Consider the following 21,468-nt stretch of genomic DNA (forward strand, 5'->3'; position numbering starts at 1 on the left):
ATGATAATTAGACAATAAGAAAACCCTAATTGAGACACCCAAATAATTTTGCATTAGCCCTAAAATTTTCAGAACAATCGGAATCAGGATCAGGGCCCCTAAAACTCAAGGGGGTGAACCCGAGTGGATGATTATCAACAGAAATTCGTTGTTAAATTATGATTGGACCAAATTTTGACTCAGCAAGGCTAGTCCCACGCGTGGCAACCCTATGACCCTAGGTGTCTCCTTACGGACCGTAAAGGGTTAGGCTTACGGTCCGTAAGCCTGTCCCAAAAATTAGTATAAATAGCAGACATTGGCAGTCGGTTTATGCTGCTCAAACGACGTTCAAAGTCGAATTACACACTGAGTTATACTCTGTATACTCTTAAAACACACACGGGTCACGAAGTGCTGCCGCAATCAGGGTAATAACTCGATCGCTATTACGATTCAACGTCCGATCGATTATAACTATCCAACGATTGTCCGAGTGCTGCTCAAATTGAGCTTGTACTTTGATTATTCGTCGTGATTTCGACTTGAATATTTGAGTGTTGTTCGAATTCGGACTATGCTCTGTTATTCGTTGTGAATCCGATTGAATTATTAAGTATCGCACTTGTTAATCGATGTGAGGGTTTGATCTCGTGAATTGATGTAACTGCTGAATTAGTTACTAACCCGTTTGTGTGTGTGCATTATTATTTAAATTAGGTTAATCACAGGCAAATCAGTAAGGCTTAAACTCTGCTCGTAAAATCTGCAATGTGAGTCATTCTCTTTTTATCAACTGTTTTACAATACTCCAAATTTATTTTCAAAAAGTTATAATTACAGGGACTAAGTCGTGGATATCTTGATTTATTGGTTAGTGGGGTATTGTGCACATTACTATTTCTCCCAGTTAGGTTCATTGACCTACTAGGGAGGAACGTCACTATTAGAGTTCATTGACCTAATAGTGGTATGACCATCGTCACCATTGTGACTTGTCACCATTGTGACAGAAAGCCAGATAAAGATAAGATAGGAACCATTGTAATCGCTCTTATGCTGTAATTTATAACTATGGGTCATTTCATAAAACCTGAATGAACTCACTCAGTATTTCCCCGCTGACAAAACCTTTTTCAAACATGTTTCAGGTGATCTGTTGTAAGCAAAGAAAAGTGCCAGGAAGCACTACCAGCTTAGAAAAGTGTCTCAGTGTAAATAAATAAACATGTTTTGAAAAATAAAGAGTTCCAGTGAAATTACATTATTGTAAATTATGGGATTTATCCCTCAGTTATGAAACGAGCAGTTTTAATAATAAAAGATCCTGTTTTAAAAAGACTTCCGCTGTCGCCTAAAATTTAAATACCGCAGGATTTCTGTCCCGCGGCTCCTGAAACGGGTCAAACCGGGTCTGGGGCCGTGACGTGACATGAAGCATCTACTTCATATGGGTACTATGAGGAGCCAAGGATCGAACAACCGGATTCAAGCTATGAGGATCCCGATCCTTACTCTATCACCGACATAGCCGATAGGATAATAGAAAAACTCAAATTTATCGAAAGATGCATAAAAGAATCTCGCGCAAGGGAAGAGGAGTCCCGCGCAAGAGAAGAATTAAAGAAGGAAAAAACGATAAATGAGGAATTAAAAATGGAAGAACAAATAAGTGAAAAACCGACTCATGAGCTAAGCAACGAAAGAGGTGAGGTCGATAACGTTAAATTACAAGAAGAGTCTAATTTAGAAAAAATTAATCTCTTGTCACCTTCTTTTGAAAATCATTGTTTAGTAACCCCTCATGCTAAGTTTTTAAAAGAGCTAAACACTAATACAAAAATTGAAGAAATGGTAAGTGTTAAGTTAACTAATGATCAAACTTCACTAATAAAAGAAGATCCTTTTGAAATTAACATTACACCTGTAACACCCCCAAAATCCCACTTGCGGAAATCCCGCGAGGCGTGTTACGCATCAGAGTTCGAGCCACCAATCACATTGAACCAATAGTAAATACTTAAATAAATAAAATATAATATCAAATCCCAAAGTATTGTGTAGCGGAAGCATATGTAAATCGTTTAGCAATTGTTTCATAATACTTAAAACCAAAGTATCCGATGTAAATTAAACCCAAGAGCCTCGATCCATGACCACTCCAGCACTCCCAGATAGCAAGTCCATGTTTCCAGTGTTAATGACCTACAAGCATGCAAACAAGTGTGTCAGACTACGCTGGTGAGTTCAAGGTGTTATTACGTGTTGTGTTACCAGATATCTGTTAATACGATTCAATGATATGTTACGATGTTGCTCAAGTTAGATTACCCTAGGGACTACGCCCTTACGTAACCGAGGAGTGTGCCTCTAAGCAACCCACTATGTTGTTCGGTTAGTTACCCTAGGGGAACCGCCCTTACGTAACCGAGGAGTGTGCCTCTAAACAACCATAGTGAAACCCAGATAATTAGTACCTAATAGCGCTATCAACTAATCACCCCCATTGCCCTCCAGGCAATAACCAAAACCGATTAAGTTATTTACCCAATGTTTCCCTTCCAAATGTTTACCAGTTGTCCCAAACCACCGGGACGCATGCTTGAGAAAATGCAATGAACTCACCTGGGATTGCTCGGTATGATTCACACAGTTCAATTAAGTTACAAAGTGATCAACCCCGTCCTACCAAAGTTATTATGCTAGTCAGATTCGTATACAAGTTGTACAAGTATTCGACATCATATTCCACGTATAGGTATCAGCATATACAATCACGTAAACAGACATCACGTAAACAGACAGTGTCCAAGTGTTCAGCCCAATCTGTTGGGCTCGTATTGTGCAGGCCCAACAACAGCATGTATGGTTACATGGTCTCGAGTCGCAACAAAGAAAGGTCCTGAGTCGCAACCAGCGATCTCGAGTCGCAACGAGGGGTTTCGGCTAGGCAAGATCCGGTCACGAGTCGCAACGGGACTCGCAACCCCGGTCTCGGCTTGTCATGGTCTGGTTACGAGTCGCAACCGGACTCGCAACCTCGGTTGCGACTTGTGCTGCTTGTGCTAGTGTTGAGGTTTCGAGTCGCAAGGGCTGGTCTCGACTCGCAACCGGTGTCGCAACGGTGCATGTAACAACTTTCCATGATTACACAGCAACAATCATTCCGTAAATTCAGTAAACATCTATGGCAGTTTCACAATTCAGATCAATCACATAATTCAATTCAGAAATTATCCTTATTCTTATACGTTCATATCATCATCACCAAGATCATTTAATCAGCAAATATATCAAGTATACTAATCGGATCATTTAACTTTCATGCAACCGGATTCTAGACCAAACATGTGAACAATATTCAATCAATTAACATCATGCAACAGCCGATTAACCATACATTCGGTTCACGAAATCATCATAGTAACAACTAGTCATTATTATCTAACCTCATATGAAACACATCGATCATGGTCATTATTATCATACAATCAAAGAACAGCAAACAATAGACACTAACCGTGATGTTTGAATGGGTTGAATGGACCGATGTGTAAAGCTTCGAGTGGGGAGGGGCTGCCGTCGGGTTCCAAGCAAAAACGAGAGAGAGAGAGAGAGGAGGTCTAGGGTTTCTTGTGTGAGAATGATTTTGCCAAAGTGTGTAAAGGTTACTAACATCCTAGTGTTATGTGTGTAAGGTATGTGGGCCGAACCCATACATGGGCCGCCCTTATGGTCCGATCACAAAAGAATGTGGCCCCCTTCTTGTGTTGGTTGGTTCATGTTGTGCGGTTCGAGTTGAGTAAACACATACGTATTCACATAATACATGTTCAAATAATCATGTCATAACATCATACATTCAATTAAAGTAGCTCACGTAAGCACGTAGCGTTACAGAAAGTAGGTTCAAATTACGAGTTGTCACAACACCGGTTCCATGTTTCTTTCAAAATTCATTTATTAGTAATGTCACCATTTATAAAGATCTTTGTGTTAACATAATGCCTAACTACATTTTTGAAAAGCTAAGTATTAGTGATTTTGCTCCACTTCAAATACCCATTTTTCTATCCAATCAGAAGGTAATAAAATCAATAGTTGAGGATGTCTTGGTTCAAACAAGTCAAATGGTTATTCCAACCGACTTTGTCATCCTCGATGACGCTCCTCTAGTCTTGGGAAAACCTTTTGTAAAAACTCATGAAGCTTTGAAAAACCGGAAATTTAACAATCTACCTCTTCAATTAGGGGCATTCAAAAGGGACATAGATCTTGAGCGTTCAATGAAATATCCTTTTGGCAATAATGACCCCCTAATTGAAGATGAAGATGAGCCACCCGATACAACTGAAGAAGATGACCACTTTGTTGAAGAAGAGGTCGCCATAGAACAAACCTTTAAGGTTCTTGATCTAGATGAGCCACAAAATAAGGTGTCTCCTAAAGACCCACCCATTGAGCTCAAAGAACTTCCTAAAGGTTTGGAATATGCTTTTCTAGACAAAGATGGTAATTTACCTGTAATTATTTCGTCTAAATTAAGTAACATAGAAAAAGAAAAATTAGTAAATCTTCTTAAAAACACAAAAATGCGATCGCTTGGAAGCTTGTAGATATTAAAGGAATAAATCCTTCCATGTGCACGCACAAAATTCTAATGAATGATGACTACAAAACAGTAATACAACCACAACGAAGAGTAAATCCCAATGTGCAAGAAGTAGTTAAAAATGAGGTCATCAAGCTCCTTGACGCCGGACTAATCTATCCTATCTCTGATAGTCCATGGGTAAGTCCCGTCCAAGTAGTCCCAAAGAAAGGAGGTATGACGGTAATAACTAATGAAAAAAATGAATTAATACCGACAAGAACCGTCACAGGATGGAGAGTTTGTATAGACTATAGACGATTAAATGAAGCAACAAGGAAAGACCACTTTCCTTTGCCCTTCATTGATCAAATGTTAGAACGACTATCCGGTCATAAATTTTACTGTTTCTTGGATGGTTCTTCAGGTTACTTTCAAATTCCAATAGCACCTGAAGACCAAGAAAAAACAACTTTCACGTGCCCCTACGGAACTTTCGCCTATTGACGCATGCCATTCGGTCTATGTAATGCACCAGCAACATTCCAACGTTGTATGGTGGCCATTTTCCATGACATAATAGAAAAGACAATGGAAGTCTTCATGGACGACTTTTCTATCTTTGGAGATTCATATGACCAATGCCTCGATAACCTTGAATGAATGCTATCCCGATGTGAGGAAACTAACCTCGCCCTTAATTGGGAAAAATGTCATTTCATGGTAACGGAGGGAATAGTACTCGGACATAAAATCTCAAGCGAAGGAATGGAAGTTGATCGAGCAAAAATAGAAACTATTTATCGATTACCTCCACCATCCTCCGTTAGAGCAATCAGAAGTTTCCTAGGGCATGCCGGATTTTATAGAAGGTTTATCAAAGACTTTTCAAAAATTTCAAGACCTCTAACAAAATTACTTGAAAAAGATGCACCTTTCATCTTTGACAAGGAATGCAATCAAGCACTTCTAACCCTCAAGGAAATGCTAGTCAATGCACCTATCATGATAGCCCCTGATTGGAAACTTCCTTTCGAAATCATGTGTGATGCAAGTTACTTTGCTGTTGGAGCCGTCTTGGGACAAAGAAAAGAAAAGCATTTCCACCCAATCTATTATGCTAGTAAAACACTTAACGATGCACAAGAAAATTACACAACTACTGAAAAAGAGTTACTAGCTGTGGTATTTGCTTTTGATAAATTCCGTTCTTACCTTGTTCTCTCTAAAACTGTAGTCTATACAGATCATGCAGCTATCCGATACCTTTTCAAGAAGCAAGACACAAAACCCCGTTTGATCAGATGGATTCTACTCCTCCAAGAATTTGACATTGAAATCAAAGACAAAAGAGCGGCAGAAAACACTGCTGCAGATCATCTTTCACGCCTAGAAGACCCAGCTTTGGAGGCAACCAGGGACGAGCAGATCAACGAAAAATTTCCCACAGAATCCTTGGAAATGGTGGAGAGCAGACAAGAACCATGGTATGCCGACTATGCTAATTACTTAGCTAGCGGTATAGTCACCAAGGGATGGCCGCATCATCAAAGAAAGAAATTCTTTGCCGATGTAAAGCATTACTTTTGGGAAGACCCTTATCTTTTCAAAATGTGTGCCGACCAACTCATCCGAAGGTGCGTCCATGGTAACGAAGCGCGAAGAATTCTCCGCCACTGTCATGAAGGTCCATACGAAGGACATCATGGTGCCGCTAGTACCGCACGAAAGGTACTTGATTCAGGATTTTATTGGCCAACCATTTACAAAGATGCACAAGATCTTGTAAAGACATGTGATGCTTGCCAAAGAATAGGTAATATTTCTTCCAAGAATGAAATGCCTCAGAATGGCATTCTCGTTTGTGAAATTTTTGATGTGTGGGGACTCGATTTCATGGGACCCTTCCCACCGTCAAGGGGAAACAAATATATACTTGTGGCAGTTGATTACTTGTCTAAATGGGCCGAGGCCGAAGCCCTTCCAACAAACGATGGAAGAGTAGTGGTAAAATTTCTGAAAAAATTATTCTCTCGTTTTGAAACACCAAAAGCTTTGATAAGTGATAGAGGTACCCATTTTTGCAATCATCAACTCGAAAAAATCTTAACAAGGTATGGGGTCTATCACCGGGTCTCAACAACGTATCATCCTCAAACGAATGGACAAGCTGAAGTGACTAACAGAGGTTTAAAACGAATACTTGAAAAAACCGTAGGATTAAATAAAAAGGAATGGGCTGATAAATTAGATGATGCTTTATGGGCTTTTCGAACTGCTTATAAAACCACTATAGGCACAACCCCATATAAGCTCGTCTATGGAAAAAGTTGTCATCTGCCAGTAGAAATAGCTCACAGGGCCTACTGGGCAATAAAAAACGTAAACCTAGATTTAGAAACTGCAGGTAAAAATCGATTTTGTCAAATGAATGAATTAGATGAATTAAGGAATTATGCATACTCTAACTCCGAAATTTATAAGGAAAGAATAAAAAATTTACATGACAAATATATTAAGCCTAATGAATTTCGAGTAGGAGACCAAGTTCTGTTGTTTAATTCACGGCTTCGATTATTTCCGGGTAAACTAAAATCTAGGTGGTCAAGACCTTTTTCCATCACCCAAGTTTTTCCTCACGGTGCAGTAGAAATTAAAGCTCGAAATGGGATTCCATTTAAAGTCAATGGCCAACGGCTGAAACTCTATCGAGGATCCATTGAGGATGAGGAGGAAGAGATCTCGCTTCAAACGGTTAACGAATGAAAAGCACCCAGGTATGTTACGGACAAGTGAGTATACATCGAAACCGGTAAGTCATCTAACCATGTTTTCGGAAAAATGGGCACTCACACGAGCACAAAAAAAAAACTAAACTTTGCTCGGCACGAGGCCGTGTCCGCTGGACACGGGGCTGTGTCAACGCAACTGTCGGGATAAAACCCTATTTTCATAACAGTTACCTCATTCCACACGCCCCGTTTTGCCGAAAACGCTCTGGTTCAAAGCGATTTTCCGCAGATTTCCAACGTTACCTACACGTTTAACAACATCAAGGTATGATTCTATCATCATTAGTAGTTAGATTAGTTACTTGCATGTAGTTAAACATCAAAAATTTGGGGAAAAATCTAGGGTTCTTCAAGTTCATCCGGATCGAACCTCAAATTTTTGATATAATCTGTTAGTGTTAGTTTAGATCAGTAAAATGGGAAGTAAATACACTTGTATTGTTGATAGATTTGCCCGATTTCTCACAAAAACCTCAAACCCTTGTTTTTGAACCGAAAAAGATAAAATTGAAGGGGTAAACGGGTTGTTTTGGGAAAAACGGCACTTGGGGTTTCATTTTCGGGGGAAACCGCTCCTACTTGGCTAAAAATTTTCAGATTTTCGGGACCGGGACGAAAAATGAAGATTTTGAGTAACAGACGTCTAGACACGGGGTCGTGCCCGCTGAACACGGGGCCGTGTCCAGCTCACTGTTTGCAGTTTCTTTTGAAAATCTCACTGTTTCGTGCTAACTTTTGGTGTATTCTTTCAGATGTCGAAGTTCACAAGGTTTAACGTGAATGAGCTCGAAGCTAGGGCAAGATACGAGTTACTTCAAACAAGGCCCGAGGAGTACCCCAGACAAGCATGCACGGACCTGTTAACCTTGGTAAACCAGCTGGACCGATTCAACAACATCGTTACGGGACCACTAAGAGTTGCATTAACCACTCGGCTTCGGTCGGTGCATCAGTGCACCATGGAGTTCTATAGTACTTTTACCTTCACTTCAAGGTGCGACCCGTTCGATAATGAAGGGGTTGCATTTCGATGTGGTGGGACGAATTACTCAATCTCTATGGCACAATTCGGGGCAATAGTGGGACTGTACGCGGAAGAAGAATCGGGGAACGAGGAAAATACCGGGGGATTACGAGATTTGGATGAAAATGAACGTCAAGCCACATGGGCCCAAATCGGTGAAGGAATCTACAACCCTAGCAGCACCAAGAGTACTAAGCTGAGGGATCCACTCTGTCGCTACATTCATAGGCTCCTCACCTACTCTCTTAGCCAGCGTCACGACAGTAGTGGCGTTGTGGGGTTGAAAGATTTGGTAGTCCTTCACTGCATCCACAACCAAAGGGCCCTCGATGTTCCATACCTCCTGCTGCGAAACATGCATCTGAACCGCCTTGCTCGTGCTCCAACACCTATCTTCTTTGGAGGGTGGGTGTACCGCCTCTTCAAGCACTTCACGCGCATCCCTAGGTCTTTTGAAAGGAGCCCATGGTCGGGACGAGTTGACTATCACATCTGCCGAGCCATGAACTTACTTTATGAGGCGGAAGACGGGTCAGTGAGCTTTCAAAGGATGCAAGGCCATGCATGGAACCCACAGGAAGCCCTAGTTCTTCACGCTCCACCTCCTCATTACCAGTATCAACCCCATGGTAATCCGGGTCAATCCTCCTCACAAGGAGGCGGTTTTCCTAACCTTCAAAGTTTACATGATCTTTTGCAGGAAAACCTCATGTGCACCAGGAACACCTACAACCTTGCCAACAATACATACCACCGGGTCGGAGCTATCGAACGAAACATCAACGATATACAAGACGACATCGGCAGCATCCGGGAGTATATGGCGGGTCATGGAGATGGAGGTGATGACAGCGATGAGGACATGGACTAGGGGGTTGAAGGAGCAGGAGCGGGTTGATGACGAGCCCACAGGTTAAGGTCCCTTTATCTATCAAAACAATTTGTGGCCTGCGTGCCAAGTGTTGAACAATTTACTTTCCCTAACTTCTTTTATTTTCTGCTTTATTTTTCTTTTACTCTATGGTTTGAACAATTAACTTTGGTAATTTAGGATGTTGGTATTGCTTAGTGTGGTATTTAGTAATGAAACAGGTACAAACCAAGGCTTAGAGTGCTAAGCATTAGCACTCACGAAGCCAGGATGGGAAACCGGAGAAAGAAATCTATTTTTCAGGCTTACAGACAGTCCACACGGGGACGTGTCCAGCCTACACGCCCCGGTGTCCACCTCCCAGACCTGCTGTTTGTTTACTTTTCTGCAGATTTTTGCCAGACACGGGGCCGTGCCTAGCCAACACGCCCTCGTGTCCACCTTCTGTAAGTTTTCATTACTGGCAGTTCCCCACGGGGCCGTGTCCAGACTGCCAGTAACATAAATTTTTGCTTTTAACACCATGTTACACATTCAATCAACCTAAAAATTTATTTTTGGGACACATTGGGGACAATGTGTAATTTAAGTGTGGGGGGATGCTAAAACCTTGAATTTTGCAAGTCCTAATAACAAGCCTTACACAAAACTCTATTGGAACCGCTAATCACCCCAAATTTAAAAAAAAAAGTTTTACTTGTCTAAAGTTTAAGTTGGGAATTCTAAGACTAACAAGGTTATATTTTTACAAATTTACAACCGATAGCGTCGTGATAAAAAGAACCAACATAAGAAAATTATGAAATGGCATGACAAGCTTAGTTAAAATTCGATTATATATACTTGATCACATAGAAAAACCCATTCCCACAAAAGTGAGTTTTGAGCCTTTATTGAGCATACAAATATACATCTTTACGCTAAATGCTCATTTTTCGTTTCTTGTGTGAATAGCCGCTTGGTTCTTACGACTCTAGAACTTGCCACGACAATTCATTCCCGGTCCTTACCAACTTAAACCCAAGTAAGTAAATGATGGAGGCATTAGGACTAACCTTTTTCTTTCAAAACCATTATTTTTAGTTTTCTTTTCACCTACCCAAAAACTCCCCCTAGTTAACCCCTTTGAGCCTAAACCTTTTCATTTCTTAACCCAAAACCCTTTTTACCCACTAAAAACCGTTTTTTATTTTTACCCTTTTATTTTAGTAACAAGCTCGGTTTTCGTGTGACTGAAAAAAAAAAGAGAGAGAGAATTTTACAATGAAGTTAGAAATAAACAAACAAAGCTCCTAAAAAGCTTGTTTGAAGAAATACTTCATTAGGAATAAAAAGTCACTAAAACAAAATGTTTTATGAAAACCGACGCTTTTTACGTTTTTCGCCCTTTACTAACCACTAACCCAACTACCCACCTTTAGCCCAAGCCTTTACCCAAAAAGTCCTCTTGATATTTACAAAGGTAAAAAGTTAAAAAGGAGGAGGATTGATTGCTTGGCAAGCCTATGGTAGGAATAAGTTCCATGCCGCTCTCGAGTGATTCACTAAAAATACACCTTCGGCCGAGTGTGAGTGATTTCCCCCGTGAGATATGTGAACTTGTATATAAATGGAATTTTAAAAAGGCATGCTATGCCCAAATAAGTAATCTCTCTTATGAAACGTTCTAAATAAATCATAACGAATAGGATTGTAAATAAATAAAAATAAAACCCAATAAGGATCTTGGATTCCCGACACTCTATGCAAGCCAAAACTTTCTCTTCTACCCATTCCATTTCGGAGTGTAAGCCACATATTAAAGAGTTTTGCTTGAGGACAAGCAAAAATTCAAGTGTGGGGGTATTTGATGTGTGTAAAATGCAACATATAAATTACATCAAATAAGGCATAAAACTAACCTTTTTTAAGTACTAATGTTGGAAAAAGAGTGTTTTTGTCTTCCTTTTGTATTTTCAGGATTAAATGAGCTCAAATTAACAAAATAAGCAAAAAGACAGCTAAATCTAACATAAATACAAGAAAAGGAACATAAGTGGATTGCCCGACCCCTCGACAGCATCCTCCCAAGCAAAACAGAGAAGGCAGAAGACTGAACACGCCCCGTGCTCAGCCAGCACGGGGCCGTGCCCAAGAAGCAGCAGATAAGACAAACCTATAGAAGCTTCTATTGCCCACCACGGGGTCGTGCCCAGTGAACACGGGGGCGTGGCGAAAGTACTGCAGGCGCATTAATTGTAACTGTGAATTACAATTGATGAGGAGAGAGATTGTCAGACGGGCACGGGGCCGTGTGCAGCGGACACGGGGCCGTGCCCAGGCTTCTGTTCAGCCTATAAATAGGAGTGCTTGGTTTCATTGCAACTCATCCCTTGGCACACCACCTCTCTCACACTTCATCCACCACCATCATCCATTGTCCATCATAGAGTGTGTGAGTCATCTCGGGATCCAAGATTGATCGTAAGAGTTCTTGACAATCAAGGCCATGTTTGCCTAAGTCTCTTACATCACTTGGTGAAGATAAGTGTTTAGTATAATACTTTTTATTTTTAATCTTTTGCACTTTTTATTTGGTTTTGTATTAGTGACTTTAATAACTAGTTGCTTATGTTGAAGGTGATTCTTCCTTATCGTTTGTCCATGGTGTCTTGGCATTATTTTACTGTCTATATAAAATAAAAGATTTTCACCATTCATATCTCCACGGTCTATATGGAGGTATGTTGGCTACCTGGTCGGGGGTTAAGGAAATGGTTTGGTAAGGGTCTTGCCCTTGTTCAGCGTTTAGAGGTCCTGCAAGGGATCTGGGTCAAATTTAGTAGGATCTCCTTCAATACCCATAGGTATTGGATGGCGGGGATCCGAACTCTTTGACCCCCTCATAAGTTAACTACTATTAATACTATAACCCGGCTATTTAGGACTGTATCCCTGCTGACTCAGACTACTTAGTCGAGGGTAACGTCACCTCCAAAAGAGGGGCCTACCATAATTTGCATTAATAACTTCATTCATTATCTTTCAATAATCCGACCCTTTAGGATTGTATCCTTGCTGACTCAAACTACTGGGTTGAGGGTAACGTTGCCTTCAAAAGAGGGGCCTACTACAATAACTAAGATAATCTCTTAAACAAGTGCAAAAGTGTGAAAATAATCAAAGGTTATACTAATACACGAGTCGGATCCAAGTGATTCATCTTGTCTATCTGTTTTTATTTTTATTTTTATTTTTCAGCATTTAATTAGTTTTATTTTCTTAGTTTAAAAATCTTTTCTAACATTTTGATTTGGTTAGACGTTGAGGATAAACCGGTACTAAAAGCTCTTGTGTCCTTGGACGACCTCGGTATCTTACCAACACTATACTACGTCCACGATGGGTGCACTTGCCCATATGTGTGTTTAGTGTTAGTAAATATCGTGTTTTATAAATTTAAAACTTGGCTAAAAGTGTAAAAAGGGCTTAAAATATACATCTAAAATATAACACACTTCACGCACATCAGATGGCTGTCCGATCGGGTGGTCACTCGATCCAAGTGTCAAGTTTCAAGTTTACTGATCAAGTCCTTTGGTTATCTTGATCGGATGGCTATCCGATCGAATGGCTATCCGATCGGGTTGCCACTCGATTCAGATTCCCAAAGTTTCAAGTTTCTGAAAAAGTTTCTCAGTGTTGAAAGGTTTCAAGGTTCAAAGCCTCTAGTATTTAAGTTTGCTAGACAAATGCTACCTGATCGGGTGGCTGTCCGATCGGATGGTCATCCGATCAGATCGTCACTCGATCGAGTGATCCTTGTCCCGTTTGTGAAGTTTCTAAGTTTCTGATTAACGGAGACGGTACGGTACATATCGAGACAACAGTAAACTCATCATTTTACAGTCGTTCTGATCGGATGGGAATCACCCCTGTCCGACTAGTTGTCTGTTTCCAACGGTTCATGTCGGAACCCATCCCATGGTCATCTTCTCCGGCAATAATCCGTCTTCAAACCTACTCTAGACTACCCATCAAGTCTACAGTCCGTTTATACCCGGATTCCACCATTTTAAGTGCAAGATTGAAGAAAAGTTGAAGAAACCTATGTTTTATTATGAAAAATCCTAGATCTAGCTTAGATTTGGTGCAAAATACTCGAAATTCCTTAGATCCGAGCTAGATCTTAACAGGAATGACGTCATATAATAGTTTGTAGCAACCATCATGATGACATCATCCTCAAGACCTCAGATCCGAGAGATTTCACGGTGAAAAGTGTGATTTCAAAGGTGAATCACGTAGAGAATGAAGTGTAGATCAAGAAAGTACAAGAATCTAGCCGGAAACGTACCGAAATCGTCGAGAAAATGAAGAAATGTAGTGTGCGTTTGTCTGGTCAAGCAGGGCTGTCACATCACTGAAAAAGGTGATGTGACATGCCTATTTATAGTGTGGGAGGGAAGGCTAAGGCGGTACACTTGGATCGGATGGCAGGTCGATCGAGTGGCCATCCGATCGGGTCGTCATCCGATCGGGTGGTTATCCGATCGGATGGTCATCCGATCGGATTGCCACTTGGTCAATCCCATCCTTTCCGCGTTCCCGTCTTTGATTCGTTTCGCGAGTTAGATTAAGCGTTGCGTTGTGTATAGTTTGGTAAAAGTATCATATTACTTGACTACATCATAAACACAAAAGTTTCCAAGTTTCATAGTTTCCGCCAGTGACAAGACTCTAGTCTCTCGTTCAACCAAGAATCAACTCTCACGAGTCCAAAGAGTCAAGCACCAAATAAGTGTCAAGAGTCAAGAATCATAGCTCCTCAAGTGTCAAGCATCAAGAATCAAGAGTCTAGATTTCCCAAGTATCAAGAATCAACATAAAGAATCTAGATTTCATAGTATTAAGAATCAAGTGTCTAGATTAAGCATCAAGAGTCAAGTATCTAGATTTTAAGTGTCAAGTCTCATAGTATCAAGTATCGAGAATCAAGTATCAATAAGATTCATACCAAAAGTGTCAAAATTATCAACATCACATATCTACAGGGACTAAGACTGACAATTGATAAAGGTTCAGGGACTAGTCCTGCCATGAGCCTAAAGTTAGGGACGCTGGGCGTTACACTGGTAAGCCTTGCGCTTTCTCAACTTTTTGGAAGGCTCGGCTTTGTTCTTCTTGTCTTTCTCTTGAGTGGTCTTAGCTGCTTGTTTCTTATCGCCCTTGCAAAACAGTTTCCCCTTTCTGACCTGAGACTCTGTCAGGGTAGCAGCCAATTCGATAGCCTGTCGAACGGTGGTAGGATTGCTACCAGTAACAATGTCCTGAACGGGATCAGGCAGGTCGTCGATGTACCTCTCAATCGCTTTATCCAACGGGGTGACCGTGGTGGGACACAGCAGGCTCAGTTCTTCGTATCCGTCAGTGTAAGCACGATGCTCTCCACTATCTTGCTTAAGATCGTGGAACTCATTTTCTAGTGCCCGTTGTTCATGACGAGGGCATAATTCCTTCATCATTAGAGCTCGAAGCTCTTCCCATGTTTGAGCCATTGCCACGTCGGCACCCCTATCTCTCATCACTTCCACCATGTGAGTGCCCTTTTCTGGAATACACTCGATGCAAACTCAACCTTTCGCTCATTCGGGCATTGAACGTGATGAAATGAGCTTTCGAGACTCGTGATCCACTATAGGAGCCCAGTAGCTCCTTCAGACCCAGTAAACTTGAGTGGTTTAGCCGAATTAAATTATTTATAGTTCCACGGAACGGGTGCATTGTTCTTGTTATTGTTGTTGTTGTTTGCTTGGTTTAACTGGGTTGCTAGGTTCGGGAGTACAACAACAATTTGTTGAGCGATCATGGCTACCATATTGACATATTGAGTTGCATCACGTCGAGGAGGCATTCTAATAGAGAAGGAAACATGAGAGAAAATGTGTGAGATTGACATTGGATAATCAAAAGAGATGTTAAAATATCGACGAAACATAAGATGGTGGTCATTCATTCGTTACTTAAAACAAACAAACGAAACATACTGACTAATCAAAGTAAATGGGTCTTTATAATGTATCTCGAAGAAATGCTTTAGCCTATAAGTGGACACTCACCCCAAGAGTTCCCTGGTAAGAGTGACTGGTCCGATAATGCGGATTTGTACGAACACTCTAGCCTTAGACAGAAAACTCGAGGTACAGGCACCCACCCTTACAGATTGCACGTGTTCACATTAATAAGACCCCAACTTTGATGAGATTTTGAAAACTTTGAAGGTGTGAAGCCTTAAAAACAAATCATCTACGAGTAGATGATTGATTTTCAAAACGGATTCGAAATTTGTGTACTTGTTTTGGTAATCACCTAAGGATAGGTGATGGTATTGTTTTAAGATCTAAACACAAGATAACTTGTGTTAGGGTCCTAGAAAGGTTATAGTCTATGACAACCGTCACTTTTCTGTACATTCCGTACACTAATTGAACAGTAATCTATACTTTAATAACTGTGCATGATCTAGTTACAGGACAAATGAGTTTCTAATTACTGTTATATACATACAATGGCATTTCATGTTGCAAGACTTTTATCGTTGCTACATGCAACACAAGATGGTTCTAATGATACAAAGAACAGAATCGACACCAATATCAGACAAACAAAAAAAATACTGATGACGTTCAGTACATAGTCAGACAATATTTTGAGGCCCAGTATGAGCCAGAGATGACGTATTACACTAGTATAGTGTGTAGGGAAGTAAGGACCATAAAACTGCTTTTCTAAGTGATAGATAAAGTGCCTAAAACCCACTTAAAGTGCAGAATTCTGCAATAGTCATCAAAAATCAGCATTTTAACATGCTAGTAATATGCAAAAATATGGCAAAATGGTCCTGTATGCTTTCCTAAGTGTCGGGAATTAAAAGTGTCACAAAAGGGTACTTAAAGAACATTAAACGGAATAACTTGACACTTTAACGAACCGGTATCTAACCGAACAACCGGACATTACCCGGAACACCAAAATATTGCTAGAAGCATTGTTTTATTATTTTTGAACTAGTTATGATGCCCGAACACCCTAGCACACTATATAACACATGGTATGTATTAAACACTAAATACCGCACTTAGATCCTAACTAATTAACCTATTTACCATTACAAGTTACAACTTAGCCCCCCCCCCCCCTTTCACAATTTACGGTCATAAGATGATGGCCCACCATAAATCTTCATGAGATTTCACTAAATCTCTTTGGATATTCCTTGGATTTGGTCAAGATTGTGCATTGTACTTGAGGGACACTAAACCCTTTGGACAATAGAGAATTGGATTATAAATAACCAACATAACCATCACCATCTTCACAACACCTTCATCCTCCTCTCCCCCTTACTTGCGGCCGTGAGCCACCACACCCACCTCCATCATCTTTCATCCAAGATCATCCATTCTAAAGTGAACCCAAGGTGTAAAGAGCTATACAAAAAGGCTTGGTGCACTCGGATCTTGAAGGACCTCTCTTTTGTGCTTTTATCCACTCATTATTCATCTTGTTCTTCCCTAGCTTGAAGCTAGTAGTAAGATTCTTGTTAACTCTTGTTTACTTCCATTTTGATTGGATAAAAGATATATTATGCTGAAATAACAAGAACACTAAAGAACATACACTTGAATCTTGAAACATAAAGCATGAAATATGATGAAACCTTGGTGAAATGACGTTATTAGTGTATGTATAATGCTTGATTGTGATTTCTAGAGACATTGATGTTAATCATTACATGGAACTTGCTAGATTATGATTAAAAACATGATTTACCAAGTTAGGAGATGATTATGTGTTTACATAAGATAATCATCTTCTAGTAAAGACATGAACTTGAACATAAAATGATTTCTTGTAAAATGACAAACAAAGTGAACTAGTAAACTTGTGAATCTAAGACTTGTGAATGATTTTCCAAGAAAACCAAGTTTGAAATATGATTCTTAGAAAGATCTTGGTTTTTACTAAACTTATACCATTTTTAGTGGCAAAACAAGTGTATAAATACTAGTATAACAAGAAGGTTTAATAAACAAGCATTTTTGTAAAATATGTTTACAAGTTGTAAACAACTAAAACCTTCAAGAATAAAGTTCTACCAAGAAGTAAATATATTTTGTAGGGTAACAAAGGCTACTAAATACTTTACCAAGTCACTACACATTTTTGTGAAAAGTCAAGTTCATGTTATTATGTAAAATATATTGTTTTTACACTTGGTAAGTACAAGATGATTAAGTGATTTGTTCTTGATTGTTTGAATGATTTTTGAAAAGAAAATGATATGCTAAATAGCATGGACACATCCATTTACAAAGGAAACTATGGCGAAATTTTCTAAAAATTCCAACACTTAGAAAATATTTTCTAAACAAGTGATCGCAAGTGTGTTTTAAACTATGATTTATAACATAAATTTTTGCCATAAATTTTTGTAACAAAAATACAAGTATTGGAGGTTGGTTTTTGTAAATAAAAATGGATAAATATATATTTAGAATATATATTTTATAATAAAGACACTTGTGTGAATATTTGTATACTTTGTGGAATAAATATATTAATTTAGGGTAAAATAATATAACTTACAAATACAAAGAACTTACAACCCAAAATAATACCAAAAATTACAAGGAATAAAGTATACAAGTTACACACATTTGATATTGTGGAACCGAACAATAAAACGTAACTTATAAAATATTCCGGAAAATACTCTTACAAGTATGTTTTTGGAAAATATTATTTTGGATACAAGAAGTGAAAATATAATTTTTGTACATTTTACCAAGTTATGTCATATTTTCAACAAGAAGAAAATATATTATTTTTGGGAGATAAAAATATATATTTTCTTGGAATACATTGTTTTGACAAAACAAGTTTAAATATATTTTCTAAAGTAAGACTTGAAAATATATTATTTCGGAACTACAAATACAAGAATACGAGAATACATGTATGAAATACTCTCATCCTTGGGAAGGAAATGCGAAAATAAATACTTGAGAAGTATTATAACCTCGAAAAATGTTAAAGACATAAAGGAAACGTAACTCTAAACATGAATACTAAGGCAAGGCACGGCCCGCTCGTCTAATAGATCCTAGCACATTGTAGGTAGTTGTGTTTGCTGACGAGAATTGACTTACGAGTACTGAAGACGCAAAACTGTGAGTTCATGCTCCCCCTTTTCTTTAACTGTTTTTGGTTTTATAACTCTCGGGGGTGAAATACATGTTACGAATACTTAAACGGTATGAAATGCCTATGAAATGCAATACTAGATCATGTGAGCATAGACTAAATACAGAAATGCCATTAATACTTAATTAGGGACGAGGGTTAGATCTAACGGGTACGGCCGAACCCCACTCATGGTCACAACTAGTACCTAGTAGTGCTTCGGAGTCCCAGTCGAGGGTAATCGACACAGTCGAGGGTAATCGACGCAGTCGAGGTTAATCGACGCAGTCGAGGTTAATCGACGCAGTCGAGGTTAATCGACGCAGTCGAGGTTAATCGACGCAGTCGAGGTTAATCGACGCAGTCGAGGAAAATCGACAAGGGTATAAGCCATTACGAGTGCTTCCTATGTCCTCACATGCCTTACAGTCCTTGTAAAACATCCATGTTCATACACGCTTTTCATACCTGTTTACAAAGTAGTCTCTCAAAGATTTACAAGATTACAGTACACAAACAAGACGCATGAACTCGCTCAACTTTTTGTTGATGTTTTCCAAAATTACATGTATTTCAGGTGACAGGATGGATCTTGGGCGCGGGTGTCGTAACTAGAAGTAGACTTCAAGTTTAGATGTCATCCACTTTTGTTGGTTTGTAACCTAGTCGAAGGTTGTGTTTTAAAAACTTGAATAACCAGTGTTTGTAATACTCAAATTTTATGAATGGATGAACATCGTTTTGATCATGTAGTTGTTTATTACGATTGAATGCAATGATATTAAACCAGTCACACATCATACGCTTCCGCAAAAGACAGGGTGTGACATAGTCTAGGTCAAAGTATTACTAATAACCTAATTCCCTATAACCATGGTTCTGATACCAATCTTCCTGTAACACCCTGACCGTGTAAAACAACAAACCGCGGTGAAAACGTCTGGGAGTCATGTCACAGAACTATTGTTTTACAACACATGGTATTTAAAGTTTCGTTTTGTTTTATTAATATGTTACATTGTATTGGAAATAGAAACAAATAAACACTACAATTGTCTTTCATATTTTATAGTCACTAAGGCCCGCGTCCAATCCTACATGAAGCATGCATCAAAACATTAAACATTGGCTCCTGAAACATATGTGAAAAGAGAGTCAGCATAAAAAGCTGGCGAGTACATAGGTTTTGTGAGTGTGTCAAATTCATGGTTTCGACACATACTGCAATACCTCGCCCGACTACGAGAGTCGATAAGTGAAAATCTTGTATCAAAAAGTGTTTGATATTGCAATATAATTAACCAACTAAAACATGTTGGTTTATGTTTATGAAAACCTTGCTGCCATGAATCTTGACCAAAACATTTCTTTTGTAAAACCGAGTAGTAAATCGATTTAAAAGAAAACTTCGTATGGTTTATATATTTAAGTGAAAAGCGTTGCGTAACATCGTTTGAAAACATTTGTCCAAGTGATTCGGATACGCTACGGTATGTAATACAATAAAAGCACTTATATATAGGAAGTACCAGCGGCATATCCACTATGCTTTTATCACATTACACCCGTCTCATTATCTAAATCACTTACCATAAACCAATCGTCCGTGTTATAAACCATTCGTCCGTGTTATAAACCAATCGTCTGTGTTATAAACCAATCGTCCGTGTTATAAACCATTCGTCCGTGTTTTAATTGTGAAAAATTTTGGTCGTTCTTTAGTGAATACATTCAAACCTGTGTGACTCGTCTAGACCACCAAAGGGTCTCTTTAAATTGACTAACAAACCACCAAAGGGTTTTAAAATAAACAGTTTCTATCGTTCCCCAAACTATCCACCAAATCTAGTGGACAGTCTGGTAACGGGATTGTCAGTCCTATGGTACCATAACATACTACTGGTTGGCTCGGCCAAAGCTAATGAATGTAATTCGTGTTATGGATAACTCACCAACAAGTTCGTCACATTATTGAAATCGTAGTGTTTATATAAACCATCGACTTTGTTTTTGAAAACTTGAAAAGTAGTTTGGCACATATGAGTCACCCCAAAACGTTTGAAAGCATAAAAGAGGGGAACTATGTATTCACTTGGGATTGCGAAAGTGTCCTTGATCAATAGAAGAAACAAAGCTCAAGTGCGTCATAACGTGTCGGATAACTATGTTAGTGTAACAGGACTTTAATCGGCGGATTGGATAGAATGAAGTCTTATAAACCAAATGAGTGTTGGAACTCATATGATATGGTTTAACAAACTCAACATTCTGATTTGAAAATGATCCTAAGTGCTTTTGACCCGTTATGACTCGTTAAGGTAGTTTACCCTACTTTAACGCGTCATTTGCGTAAATATGTGATCGGATGGTTAAATATGACATATGATAAGTCTTATATGCCAGAACATGTTTAATAATGTTGTAACATCAGTTTACATGTTAAAAACTGGGTTACATATGTTTAAAATGGGTTTATGCGCAAAAGGGCATTTTGGTAATTTTTAAAGAACATAAGACCAACTTATCATAACACTAACCAAACGACGTGACCATAAGGTATAACCTCAGTAGGTTATTCCCTGTACAACTATGGTCACAAATATGTGTTTGGTCGGATCCTAAGATCGACCAAACGGGTCGGATTCGAAATGGTCAAGACCACTCGACTTACGACCCTAAATAAGAACTAAACTTGAAGTGACGAGTTAGACATGTCAAAACATATCTAACTAAGTTATAAAAATTGATTTGGTATCAAAACTTAGTGTTTTGATACCCGAAAATAGTTTCGTCGTAAAATGCACATTATGTGCATCTTTGACCGAAACTTTGACTCGTCACTTCTACTAGTAAACGTGGTAACCAGAAGGTGCAATCGCAAGGGATTATAACCTTCGTGATTATGATCATGTTGCAAAGTTCAATTGAACTTTGACTTGACCAATTAAGGTTAGAACCGAAAGTCAAACAGAAAGTTAAACTATTT

Source organism: Helianthus annuus, chromosome 11 (assembly GCF_002127325.2).
Source record: "Helianthus annuus cultivar XRQ/B chromosome 11, HanXRQr2.0-SUNRISE, whole genome shotgun sequence".
Taxonomy (NCBI): domain Eukaryota; kingdom Viridiplantae; phylum Streptophyta; class Magnoliopsida; order Asterales; family Asteraceae; genus Helianthus; species Helianthus annuus.